The sequence below is a fragment of the Crocuta crocuta genome, unplaced genomic scaffold (assembly GCF_008692635.1).
Source record: "Crocuta crocuta isolate KB4526 unplaced genomic scaffold, BGI_CrCroc_1.0 scaffold305, whole genome shotgun sequence".
NCBI classification, from domain to species: Eukaryota; Metazoa; Chordata; class Mammalia; order Carnivora; family Hyaenidae; genus Crocuta; species Crocuta crocuta.
Window position 1 is genome coordinate 594,556 of NW_027529463.1, and position 14,584 is coordinate 609,139.

Below are 14,584 nucleotides of genomic sequence, written 5' to 3' on the forward strand. Positions count from 1 at the left end.
CTGGAAAAAGTATGAAATAAAAATTAATAAATGTGAGAGGCTAGCATCAAAAAGACCCCAAAAAGAATTACAAAATGGCAATCACTTTTTAACTAAAAGTATGTTTTCAGTAGACTTTTCATTTGATTTAAAATATGAGAGAGGGGCGCCTTGGTGGCTCAGTTGGTTGAGCATCAATCTCAATTTTGGCTTGGGTCATAATCCCAGGGTTGTGAGACTGACCCCCATGTTGATCTTCATGCTGAGTGTGGAGCCTGCTTAAGATTCTCTCTCTCTTTCTCTTTCTCTCTCTCATTCTCTCTCTCCCCCTCAGCCCATCTTCCCTGCTCATTCTCTCTTTAAAATAAAACTGAAATAAGATAAATAGTTAAAAATAAAATCAAATGAGAGGGAGAAAAAATAAAAATAATAAAATATGAGGGAGAACTTAGTTGGAAAATATTGAAACAAAGTATTTGCATATCCTAAACTGGGACACACAGTAAAACCTAGGTTTAGGAGCATAATTCATTCCTGAAATATGCTTATAACCCAAAGCACTTATACACTAAAATAAATTTCAAGAACCATTGGCTCAGTTGTGATAATGTGACATTTGGCGTCATTACAAGATTTCACTCGTTTATCAAGTTAAAATTTTTTAGAAATGTTTGCTCGTGTTGTGGAACACTCGCAGAACAAGTTATTCACAAACCAAGGTTTTACTGTACTTGACCCCAGCCATCTGGTCACCATGTATTCTTCTGTGTTAGTCTGTTTGGGCAGCCAAAACAAAATATCACAGACAGGGTTGTTTAAACGGCAGAAATTTATGCTCTCACAGGTAGAAGTCCCAGATAAAGGTGCCAGTAGATTTAGTTTCTGGTAAAGCCTTTCTTTCTGACTTGCAGACTGTTATCTTCTTACCATGTCTTTACATGGCTTTTTTGTGCACACACCAGAAAGAGAGAGATCTCTGGTGTTTCTTCCTCTTCTCTTAAGGACACTGGTCCTATCAGATTAGGACCTCAGCTTCCTCAGCTTTATGACTTCATTTAATTGTAATTACCTCTTTAAAGATCTTATTTACAAATGCAGTCACGTTGGTGATGTTTCAACTTATGAATTTTGTGGGGTAAACATTCATTCTGTAACATCTCCTCACCAAATACTGTACTCTAAAACCAGATATGATAGAGGTAGTATCAGGAATAGAGGCAAGTATATTTATGTTAAGGAAAGTTTTCTCACATGAATTTTAGGGGAAAAGTACAGATATAAAAGCTCTGATTCAATACTAGGCCATAGGAAGCATTAATTTCTATCTTTAAAACGTTACTTCCACAATCTGAAGTTGAAAACACAATACAGCAGACAATAACAGACAGGTTCTGAAAGAATAAAGCAAAGTGTTTTTATAATCAATCACAAATCATAAAGGAAAACCAAAGCCCATCAAATGCATTTTCTCTGATAATGATATTTCTCAACATTATGAAGAGAAAATTTAGTTGTATATTTTCAATCATAAAATCTATCATAACTGACCTGTGATTAATATGCTTTGCAAGTTTATTGTATAACTGATAGGGCTTATGTAAACATAACCTAAACCAAGTGACATTCAAAGAAGGGTGACAAGAGAAAGATCAATCTTTATCATTTTGGAAATTCTTTCGTGTAAGCAAAAATGATCTGTAGTACTTGAATATGCATGAACATTTTGAATATGCATGACTGTTATAATGAGAGGACTTTGCTGACCCCTAGATCTAGAGTCACAAGAAAGTCAAAAGTAAGAACATTCTATTAAGAAAAACTTTATTGAATAAAGTAATATTCTGAAAAATAATAACTGATAACCAACTTTATGTAAAATAATCACAGATCACATTTTCTAGAAATTTCTACGGCTTCAAATAGATATTCAATTTTATAAGTTCTTATAGTGTCATTTACTACTTATGTAAATGAATAATACTAATTTTTTATCTTTCTGTTATTGTATGTCAAATTTGCTATAGGAACTTTCAAAATCTCTTTGATATGGTCTGACCTGACCCACTGTACTGGTTCTGTTTTTACATTTTTTTATTTATGGTCTGCTTCCCTTTCTCTGCTAAATCTCTAAATGTTGTCAGCTAAGTCTTGGTTGTAGAATATCAATGTATTTCTCCTTCACATTCTCCTTCACATTTTTATGTAGGTAAAATACATTAAGTACCATCCATATGCTTTTTACTCGTAGTTGTTTTTTTTTTTAACTCCATGTTCTGAACTTTCCCATAAATTCCAAACATATGCATACAATTGCGTAATTGACATATTATTCACTGGTATGGAAAATAACATTTTAAATTTAACATGCAAAAGGTGATTCCTAAGTTTCTACTCAAACCTACTCTTTACGTCACCATGCTCTATAGTATGACCCCCTGGTTATTCTCTATTGTGCAATATTATTTTAATTTTTAGAGAACATATTTATGACACTTTCATGTTTATTTATTATCTATCTTTCCCATCCTAAAATATAAGCTCCTTGGGAGTAGTAATTGTGCTTATCTTGTTTAACATGGAATTTCTAGCCTAGAATGAAACGGGTGCTCCATATATATAAATTAATGAAAAGAGGACATGGACAATGCATAGTGTATGCAACTTACTTTAAAGAAACAGGCAGTCATAATCTAAAAATACTAAAAGTAAGTAACCATTAAAATATGTGCCACATAAAGAAGATTACATGAAAAAAATAGAAAAAAAACCAATAATGGTTTCAAATATAACCCTCAATCAGACATCAAAGATACAGATATCCTGAGGCACACCATTGGTGTATGATTCAGCCACCTCTAATGTGGGCTGCTCTTTTTAGCATGGTCTACTGTTGGAAGCAGGAATAATTTATGTAATAATGCTGAGTGATTCTCCCAGGCACACAGTGGAAAAATGTACCTAAACAATACACTATAGAAATCCAAAAGCCTCTAATTAATTATTCAGACATGTGTAATGTATATGTGTTATGCTGACCAGTTTAAGGGTTTGACCAGGGTGTTAAACTGCTCTGACGTGTTGAACATAAGCTGAGCTAATATAATTGTTTAAGAAAATACTTGTAGCAGTGTTGTGGTCTGAGACTTAGAAGTTAGAAAAGGGATAATGCACCAAGAATTTTAGCCTTAGAATAAACATGAACCTTTTGTCAGAATTTTTTGTTAGTCTCCAATTTGTTCTAAATTAGGTTTATGACTCCTATTTCAACAAGTGGTAAATTAATTTTGTTTGCCTAAACTTTAGAACATGGAAAACATATTCAATTCTCTTATAGAGAAAATAAAAGTGTACATTTAACCAGAAAGTTTTTATGTAAGAAAATTAAGCTCACTCTACTGATGATACGAAGAATAAATTTATCTTCTTACACATACTCAGATATTAGAAGAGAATCTCTTTAGTCACCAGGAATTAAGTATCTAAATACAAATAATCTTGATAAATTACAAATGAATTAGTTGGCATTTGGGAAAAGAATATCTGTCCTGTTTTCAAGTCTTCTTGTTAAAATATTCAATGTTTCATTATTTTTAAAATATCTTTTAAAATATTTTAAATTTTTATTCATTTTTGAGAGTCAGAAAGATACAGAACTTGAGTGATGGAGGGTCAGAGAGAAAGGGAGACACAGAATCCCACACAGGCTCCAAGCTCTGAGTTGTCAGCACAGAGCCTGACATGAAACTTAAACCCACAAGCTGTGAGATCATGACCTGAGCTGAAGTCAGACACTTAATTGAGACACCCAGGCACCCCTCCATGTTTCATTATTAAGTATGATGTTATCTGTAAGGTTTTTTTTAATAGGTGTCCATTATCAAGTTGTAGGATTTCCTTTTTGCTCATAGTTTATTGAGATTATGAGATTTTTTCCCAAATCTTTTATAATCTGCAACTATCTAGACGATCACATAATTTTCTACATTGTTCAGTTCACATGCTGAATTATATGGACTGATTCTAAGTTCAATTGACTTTTGATTCAGTTTGGTGTGAAATATTACCCTTTTTACTTATTGTAGGCAAGACTCAATTTGTTAATATTTCAGTCATGGCTTTGAATGTCTCTACTCTGTTGCCATATCTCCAACATTTGAAGGACTTCTGTAGTGCACTCAATGAAGACTCAGAGAGTTTCTAAGTGATTTCCTTGAGGTCTCTTGTGTCCCCAGCCTTCAAAAGCTAGCAGCCAACAGCCATTGGCTTACCCTCAGTGAAGTCCAGGATTATGTAAGAGAAATTTCTTTCAGTTCTATCGCCCTGCTCCAATCTTAGTTCTCTTTTGAACCTTAGTTTACCTATTGAAATAGTATTTTAGCATACCATTCCCAAGCAGTCAAAGATGGCCTTTGGGAAATAGCAGATGGTGGCAAAAACTCTCTGCAACTAGACATCCTGGTAATTCCCATCTGTTATACCAGTTCACACATGCGCATTAAAATTTATTAAACGTGACTTTTTTCTTACCGATTATCCCTTTTCCTCATGCCTTTTTATCAGGGACGAAAGCAGTTTTGGGAATCTTCTTTCCCTAGGAATTTATTGGCATTCTCTGTATTTTAATTAATTCAAGTTTACTACAATATTCAACTAATGAGGAAATAATATGATATTATAGTCTAGTTTGTTTTCACAGTTAACATTGGGAATAAAAGTCATGAGATCTTCTATATCCTATTAAGAAGTAAAATCAAATAGGGGACATCAAAGAAACCATGGCTACAGACAGAATGGAAAANGCAAACCATGAGAGACTCTTGAATGCTGACAAAAACTGAGGACTGATGGATGTGGGGGGAGGGGGGATGGACATGGAGGAGGACACTTGTGGGGATGAGCACTGAGTGTTATGTGGAAACTAATTTGACAATAAACTATTAAAAAAAAAAAAAGAAGTAAAATCAAGTTTTTGTTTTTGTTTTTATTTTTACTGAAAACATAATTACAGATAAGATATTAGCTTTAAAATACAAATTTGTTTATTTTGATTATTATCTGAGTAATGAAATGATAAGGTATTATTCAAATCCCTTCCATCTTAAACAACTTTCTTTTAATCGAATGAATATTGGGCTACTTTCTGTTTGGTGATAATTCTTCATATTTAATGTAAAGTGAATCACATGAAACATCATGCCTTAGTTTAAAAAAACTGAAATCTAGAAAGTTAGGGAGACATGAGAGTTTACCCTTAAACATTAAAAGAAAACAAAATAAAAATTATGAATCACGCAAGCCATTTCCCATAGAATACTCTTGCAAATGTACAATGATAATGTGGCAATTATTTTCTTGATCCAATTTTTCAAGTACTATGACATTATTATACTTTGATTTTTATTTCCATTCTACACACAGATTTCCAAAAATACTATGAATATGTATGGATTACATACATCATCTGTGTTTCTTCAACTGTATTGTTTCTAAATTGTGGTCTAAATTTCATTTAGTTACCTTGTGATATATTGCTATCCATTAAAGGTACAACCATAAATGAGATCCAATATTGGTATCTGAATATTAATAGATTAGAACTGTCTTTAAACCATCTTTCCTATTCTGATACATGATGGCAGTTAATGCCATAGTGGAAATATGTCAATACCAATCTGAATCTTGAACATTCAAGAATCATGTATATTTGTGCATACATGATTTTAAAACATGGTAAGACTTAATATGTATTCCCAATGTTTGCTATTGAAGTTATATGATAGTAAAATGAATTAAATGGAACCGGTAAACTTAAAGAGAGTAATTAGTTGTTATTATGTCATTATAATTGAAAAAAAATTTTCTTTGTTTTCTACCTACAACTTATGAAACTTAATATTTTGTTGAAAAAATAAAAATCAATATCTATTCTTGTATGAAAGTACAAATAAATGTGTAGTGATAAAACAAATTAATACCATACATATTTTCTTAGTATATTCTTCCCCTGAGCAAATCATGTCTCCCTTCCTCTTTTATTTGAAATAATTTTTAAAGTAATGATAATTTCATGTGAGAATTCTGGCCCTATACCTCCTAATTTTACCTAATTATGAAAATAAACAAAAAAAATATTAGGCAGGGAAACTTGTCACAGTTTTCTTGGTTAGAAATAGGAATTAATTAAAACCTTAATAGATTCTTTATTTGATCTTTTGTACTTTTGAGACAAGAAAGGGTGAATGCAAAGGTAAGCTTTCACATGCTCCTTAGATCCTAATCATATCATACGTGCCTCTTGGCAATCTGTTGCTTAAAAGTCAAGGGACTGAATGCTTAATGACAATGTTTTCCTGATTAGAAAACAAAAACATATAGTCTACAACTTTTGGAATAGACTCTAATAGTCTAGAGAGAATGGGATGACTTCATTAGCAATACTTAGAAGAACTAGCACCTAAAAATGATTTTTATTGTTTTTATTGTTTGCATTCTTAAGTAACTCATTTCAATATGTAATTATTGTAAAAAATATTAGTGAGACATTATGCCTTTTTTTTTTATAAATCATAGAAATTCTGATTAGGTACATTACGGTAACCACCTGTGGCTTGTCAATGCAATGCTGGACAGTGAACCTCTAGGCTCTCAATTCAAAACATTTAATGAACACACTACGAGCCATATGCCACACTAACTCTTAATTAAATTAATTCTTAATTAAATTAATTCTGAATTTTAGAATTTGGTGATGAAGGAAAGTTTCCAAATGAAGACAAATATTTTCATAGAGATTCAGTGTAATATGGAGATAGAGAGTATAAAGGAGCTTTCCTTTATAGTGGCAAGATTCATCGATCTAGGTTTTAAAAGTTTTTCTCAAATTCAGAAAAGGTTAAAAAGAAGTGTTAAAAATACATGAAAATAATTTTAAATTTCTGAGCCCTTTAAATGGTTTTAAGATAGTAGTCTCTGTAGTAACCTTAAGGTTGGCTAGCAAGGCTTATTAAAATGCATCTTTCCCAGCTATACTTACAGAACTTCTGATTTAGTGGGTATTTTCTGGGTCTAGGAAATTGTACTCATTTATTAAACATCTCCACTGTTTCTCATATAAGTAGTCTGCACATTTTGAGAAACATTGTTTTAGTGTCTGGAGTGACTTAACTTTTCCTTTAGTCAATAGTCTCTTAGGACTTTTGGTCTACATTAGCACTTTGAAGAAACAAAAATTAGGGGAAGTTCAGCTGAGTGGGTTATTTATCTATCTCTTTTTATTTTTTTAATTTCACACATAAAGCAATTATCAACATCATCTTTATTTTCAGTATTTTTAATGGTTATTTTTTCTCCCTGAATGTTTTTTATTTATATCATGCTGTTCATATTTTATATGGGTAATATTACCTTGAGTTTCTCTAATTATACGATTTAGAATTTTTTAAAAGTTATTTTGCTTCCAGAGGACCTGGGTGACTCAGTCAGTTAAGTGTCCAACTCTTCGTTTCTGCTTAGGTCATGATCTCACAGTTCATGGGTTCGAGCCCCACATCAGGCTCTGTGCTGTCAGTACAGAGCCTGCTTGGAGTTCTCTCTCTGTCCTTCCTTTTCTACTCCACCCCCATTTCGCCCCTCTCTCTTTTCCCCTCAAAATAAATAAATAAACTTAAGGAAGGAACTATTTTGTTTCTTTCATGTTCAACTATTGGGATTAACGACCTTTCTTTTTCATTCCAATGACTATTATGTACATTTATGATGATCTTTGTAGTCAATAGTATATCCCCTCTACCGAAACTACCACACATCAACATTAAACTTATCTTCATTGACTAACAAGTCTTCTTTCCAGAATTATAGAATATTGCCTTTATTTCTTAGCATTTATCTGCCTGCTGACATTTTTGCAAATGTTTGAGTGTTTTGAGTTGTTGATTCTATAATAGCTGTTTTAGATCCCTAAAATCATGTATACTCTGTTCAGTTTTCTAATTTTTGCCTGGCTAAAGGCAATTTTTTTTTTTCATGTTCTATTTATGATTACTCAAGATTTAAGTGGGAATGCGAAAGCAAATGGAGCACAATAAGTATTTAGCTCAATAGCACCTTCACTAAACTTGGAGCTTTAAAGTCTGCCCAAAAGTTACATTATTTTTCTTTGCCTTCAAGATATTTCAAAGCCCTGGAAAGGTATCTACATTCTAGTTGCTGTTAAGTATGAGGGATAGGCTTAGGAATCCCCTTGGCTTATACCAATGGGTTAAAGGCATAGAGAAATAAAAAAGCCATAGGATGCTCACACCTGCGTTTGCGTAAACATGATTGGCAACCTGAGAATAGGATGGTGCAAAGGCACGCCAAGAATAGGGGGGTGCAGAGCCCCCAAAATAGACAGGTAGGGGCTAAGGCCTCCAAATAGGTATGGGTGCAAAGTCTCCCAATTTGAGGTAAGCAAGGATAGGCATGCAGGGCAAAAATGCCTCCCCAATTTAGTACTATAGCAGAGAAGCTGCTTTCACAGGGAAAAGGGCCAAGTTGGGCAAAACAAGGAATTTGGACTATAGACCACCGTGCTGCAGGCAAAGCAGCCCAGAGTGGAGATGGTTAACAAAAGAAAAGGTACCTCTTCAACTTTGAGGTTATTTCCCCTGGCTTCTCCCCTAGGCTAGGTAAGATAAACAGACACGGTGCCTCCTATCTGACATCAACAACCATCTACCTATATGCCCAGGATTTTGTTTTATATTGACCCAAACCCCAAACGCTGTACAGCCTCAATACCCCATGTTTTCCCCTCATGTCTGTAGGTTAATGTGTACAGTTCCTTTATCTCTTTGGGCATGCCCATCATGTTTATAAGCCTTCTGATCTTAATAAATACAAGGCAAGGACCTTATTTGGGGCTCTTGTCTTTTCCTGGACATTAGCCATCTCTCTCCTATTTTTTAATCCTACATACTGCTCACTTGCTAGACAAAAGAGAACTTTAGACAGAGTCTACGATAGTTAAGAAATCATGAAGTTTCCTTCCTCTATACCTATAAAGTGAAATTAATACACCCTCAAGACTTTGAAATGATATCATTGGTAACTTTTAAAAATAGCTATTTCATACAAGATTTTTTTTTCATTTTTGCCTCATTTGCCAAATGGGAAAAATTGTATAGTAGTATTTTTAGACAATTACATTATTAGAAGTGTGAAATAAGATATGGTCTTGAAAACATTATGTGAGTATATGCAAACAGCACTAAAGTCCTAGCTATTGAAGCATAAGAGCAAGTATCTGAGTATGACATGACCACACTGTTACCCAATACTGGACAACTGCAGAAAAAGTAAGCTGTTGCTTGAGAAAATACATCTGCTTTCTCTAAGTGAAGCAACATCAACTATTGATCACATTAATTAGAGGACAGAATATGCTGTTTAGGAGCAAATACATGAATATATATATATATGCTCCTCTCATAGCACATTTTTGGCACATGACTGCTCCTAGGGCATTATTGACAATCCAAATATGCATCAAATTAGAAATAACATTTTCTTCAGAATTCAGAAGAAATTTTGGGTAAAATATGTAAATGGATATTTCTGGACTTCATGCAAAAAGGTGATAAAGACCACAATGAAAGAAATTTGAGAGGATTCAGATATATTCCTAGACACAGCAAAGAGATGAGAAAATTACCACATAGTTTTATCACATAATATCAAAGAATTTTTATTTTAGAGGGAAAACTGAATAATGTTTGACCTGTATGCCAGGGTCATAAATGAGAGGTTCTCAAACAGAAAGAATGTTATTACTTAATACTGAAATATATGATAATGCTTAATAGAGTGCCTGGCAGGAAAACTGAAGCAATCTTTGGATAATTCATATTATTAAGAGTTCTGTTTTCAGTGTTTATGCATGGTCTTCAGAACAAAAAATCTTTATCAAAATTCTTAATTTTATAAAATAGATGAGAAACGAATCACAAGCTGAGTAAGAAGATGATGTATATATAACTTTTGATTTACTAATATCTTTTGATTTACCAGTCTCTTCACAACTCATAAAACACAGTGCCTGAATTTCTAGTCACTGCAATGACACAATTAAAAAAAGTAAAATGCATGTATATTAGAAAGGAAGAAATAATATTGTCACTATTTGCATATGACAAGGTTGCCTATGTAAAAATTCCAACAAAAATACAAAAATAAAAATAAAAACCTATGGAACTAACAAGTGAGTTCACCAAGTTTATTAGATACAATATGAACATACAAAAGTAAATTGTATTTCCATGTACTAGCAATGATTACATGATCACCAAAATTAAAAATATAATACCATATATACTAGCTCAAAAATAATGGAATACGTAGATATAAATCTAACAGAACATGTGATATATTTGTTTGCCAGAATCTACAAAATAATGATCAAGGAAGTTTTTAAAGATCTAAGTAAATGAGGAAACATTTTGAGATTATGAATTGGAAGACTTCACAGAGTAAAGATGTCAAGTCTCAAGAAATTGATACACAGATTTAATCATAGTCTCAGCAAAATTTTTGGTAAATATAGACAAGATTATTCCAAAATGTATATGGAAATGTATAGATCTCAGAATGACTAAAACAATGTTGACAGAAAAAAGAATAAACTGGGAGGAAATCAGCCTATCTGATTTCAAGGTTTACTATATTAGCTTCAGCATTCAGACCATGCAAATTGCTGAGGTTTATATACATAGATTATTGGAACAGAATAGAAAGTTTGTTAAAGGATCTATTCAAACCTGATTTTGACAAAAATGCAAAATATAATTCAATGTCACCTTTTCCACAAAAGTTGCCAGAACTCCCACCTTATACAAAAAGTAACTCAAAATAAATCATGAACTTCAATATAAAACTAAAAATGTTTTGGGCTTCCGGGCTAGGCCGAAAGTTCTTATATTTGACACCAAAAAGCACAATCCATACAAGGAATGGATTCTGCTTTTGCTCTATGATAGACCCTTTTAAGAGTTACAGAGACAACACACAGACTGGAAGGAAACATTTGCAAATCACAAAGGATTAGTATCTAGAATGTACACAGAACTTTAAAAACTCAATAGGAAGAAAAACAAGCAATCCAATTCAAAGTGGGAAAAAGTCACAAGCAGATATTGCATTGAAAAGATACACAAAAAACAAATAGCACAAGAAAAGATGTGTTCAATATTACTAGCTACTTGAGCTCCTTCACTTGACACCTGAAATATTAAAAATGTATGGTAAGTTCCTGAGAATATGTTTTGGTGATCTACACATAGCCTTTCCTGCTTGAGCTAGAGCTACTGTGGGCTGTTATCTTGAGGAGATGAGCGACCCTTTTTCTCCTCCTACTTTTTTCTTTGAGTTTGAGATCTGGAGGAAGTTGAGAGCAATATCAAGCTCCAACATACAGAATTTGGTCAATCGTTTCTTATAAAATATTGTTTTGCATCAGGACTAAACAAATCTATTTCATTTTGCCTGAATCTAGGTTTCTCGTGTCTAGGACTTTCTAAAGTATTTAGTCTAAACACTTCAATGAATATGTGTTAATTTATGAGCAATCTGGAGCCATTTTGCCATGTAGTTGTTTTCAGGAACCCCGTGTGGAATCTTTCCACAACCTATAACCCACATGTGGCAGAATCATCTATCTAGGCAAAAGGATACCAGTATCCTAACAAGCCAACAAAGCCTTTTGACTTCCTTCCATGTTTGTGGTGTGTACAGGGAGAGAAACCTGAGTGAAATGAGAAGAAAGGGTTATGTACATGATTAAACAAACACAATGCCTGCTTTTCCTTTTATCCCAGATAACCAAAACATAAAAGAGATCAGATTAAAAAGAAAAGATGCCCACCCCAAAATGGAGGTAAAGCAGGAAGACGGCATAAACATGCCCTGCCTTCCTCATACGCATATTGCCACCTAACATAGGGACACTTTGCCGTGCTTTGGCTCCTCTGAAGGGACAAGGGGAAAGAGAAGGAGAATATCCTGTAAACATAAACCAGAGAGGCAGTAACTCTGAAAATAAAGTGAATGAGGCTAGAGATGAAGTATCAGTCTCTAACAGTATCAGTAAGGTTCATGAGACTTCCATTATATTATGATTGCCATCCAAAGAAATAGTATCCCATGGACCAGATAAGACCAGCTCCTACTTTGTGTGAGAGAAGCAACAATCATGACAAAGGTAATAAAGAGAAGATCAGGCCCATTCCTAGCTTCAGCCACGTAAGCTCTGAAGTGTCTGTTAAAATTCAAAGAAAGGAGAGGCTTCAAAAATTAATGATTATAAACTAATTAACAACACTGGTGTGTGTGCATGTGTGTATGTGTTTGTGCATCAAAATGTATAATGAGAGATTTCTTGATTTCACAAATTGTGGAAAATTTTAAACTTCTTATGAGTACTGATTTTTTTCCCTTTCAATATTTAGTGTAGATGGATGTGGAAACCAATAGACAATAAGAAGAGCCTTTAGGAAATGAGTTAACATATCATTATCATCTTTGCCAATTAGCATTTATTGAGCAACTGGGCACTTGGAACATCAAGAATCTCCCCAGAGATCCCATATGAGGACAGGCTTCTATGTTTTATGGTCATCTATTAAAGAACAAGATTAATCTGTGAATCATGGGGAATTATTCTTGGGTTTGTTTTTCTAAGGGTAATTATATTTTTAAGAAGTTAATCTGTATATCTCATTCAAATATTCATGATTGAAAATTTGTTTCAATAAATATGAATTTACAGAGCTGGAAGGAAATTTACCTTGTAAATTGTTGCTATGAGCTTTGGGAGAGCTATGAACCAATTCTTACCCATGGTGACATGTATCTACAAGTTGAATTATTCTTTTCAATCTGATCGGTGAGAGTAAACAGCTGGTCCACTCCAGGGGATAATTTTCCATGTTAAATGTCATTTAACATGAAATTCATTCTGATGCTATCAAAATCTTCTTTTTTTTGTAGCAGCTCTAATATGGTATCACTTTTTTATAAGTGTTGTAATAGAATTAACCAATAACTAATAGTCAGTATTGTCTCTCCTTGTCTCTATGCTAAAAACTAATGTTTGTAATTCTTTTTGGAGTCTTACACTTAGACCAAAAAATAGCTCTCATATATGCATACACAAATGGGGCCATTTTGAAGTTTTAGAGAAATAAATAACAATTTATAAATGTGTCAGGAGTTGACAAATTGACTCTCTCAGCAAGTCAGATATGGAGAAGAAATTGAATTCTTCACATAATTCAGTTACCTTCAGGAAGAGATCCTACTGGCTGCTGATGAGCTGCTTAGTCCCAGCTGCTGAATCCCACAGTTCCTTTACATAATGATTTTTCTTTGAGATAACTGTTCAGTGTTTCTCTTATTGTTGCTTCAACACTTACTCCTCTCTGAGGCTGTGTTTGGTGTTTATGGGGAGAGAGACTCCCATGATGCCTTGGTAGAATAGTTAGGAAGCCAGAGCTCCACAGAGACAGCGTTGGGACCAGTAAGAGCCAGACAGGCGCTGGTCGACTCTGTGTCTCACTGAGGGAAATAGTTAAACCTGGGCAAAGGAGATCCTAAGATACTGAGGGGCAAAATGTCATCGTATGCATTCTTTGTGCTAGCTTGTGGAGAGGAGCGTAAGAAGCAGTACCCAGATGCTTCAGTTGGCTTCTCAGCGTTTTCTCCTAAGTGCTCAGAGAGGTGGAAGACCACGCCTCCTAAAGAGAAAGGAAAACTTGGAGACATGGCAAAGGCTGACAAGACCCATTATGAAAGAGAAATGAAAGCTTATATTCCTCATAAAAGGGAAACAAAAAAGAAGTTCCAGGATCCAAATTAAACCAAGGGGCCTCCTTTGGCTTTTTTCTTGTTTTGTTCTAAGTATTGCTCCAAAACCAAAGGAAAACAGCCCGACCTATCCATTGGTGATGTTGTAAAGAAACTGGGAGAGATGGGATGATACTTCCACAGATGACAAGCAGTCCCATGAAAAGAAGGCTGCTAAGCTGAAGGAAAAATATGAAAAGGATACTGCTGCATACTGAGCTAAAGGAAAGTCTGATGCAGCAAAAAAGGGAGTGTCCAGCTGAAAAAAAAAAAAAAAGCAAGAAAAAGAAAGAAGGGGAGGAAGACAAGAGGAAGAGGATGAGAGGGAAGATGTAGACAATGATGATGAATAAGTTAGTTCTAGCAGTTTTCTTTCTTGTCTATAAAGCATTTAAGGCTCCTTGTACACATCTCCTTTTAAAGAAAAAAAAAAGGAATATAAGGCTGTGTAAGATTTGTTTTTAAACTGTACAGCGTCTTTTTCTGTATAGCTAATACACTCCTATATGTGTTTTTAGATAGCCTTGGGTTGGTGGTACTTTCAAAAACCACTAACCTTGCCTGGTGCAGTGTGGGGGTTGTAAATTGGCATGGAAATGTAAAAGCAGGTTCTTGCTGGTTCACAGCACAAATTAGTTACATATGGGGATGGTAGTCTTTTCATCTTCAGCTGTCTCTGGTACAGCTTATACAAAATAATTGTTGCTCTGTTAACTGAATACCACTCTGT

At 34.0% G+C, this 14,584-nt stretch overlaps 1 pseudogene; it reads left to right on the forward strand.

The window, feature by feature from the left end:
- Nucleotides 1-12,069: 12,069 nt before the first annotated feature.
- Nucleotides 12,070-14,207, forward strand: LOC144228864 (high mobility group protein B1 pseudogene; annotated as a pseudogene).
- The last annotated feature ends 377 nt before the right edge of the window (nt 14,208-14,584 follow it).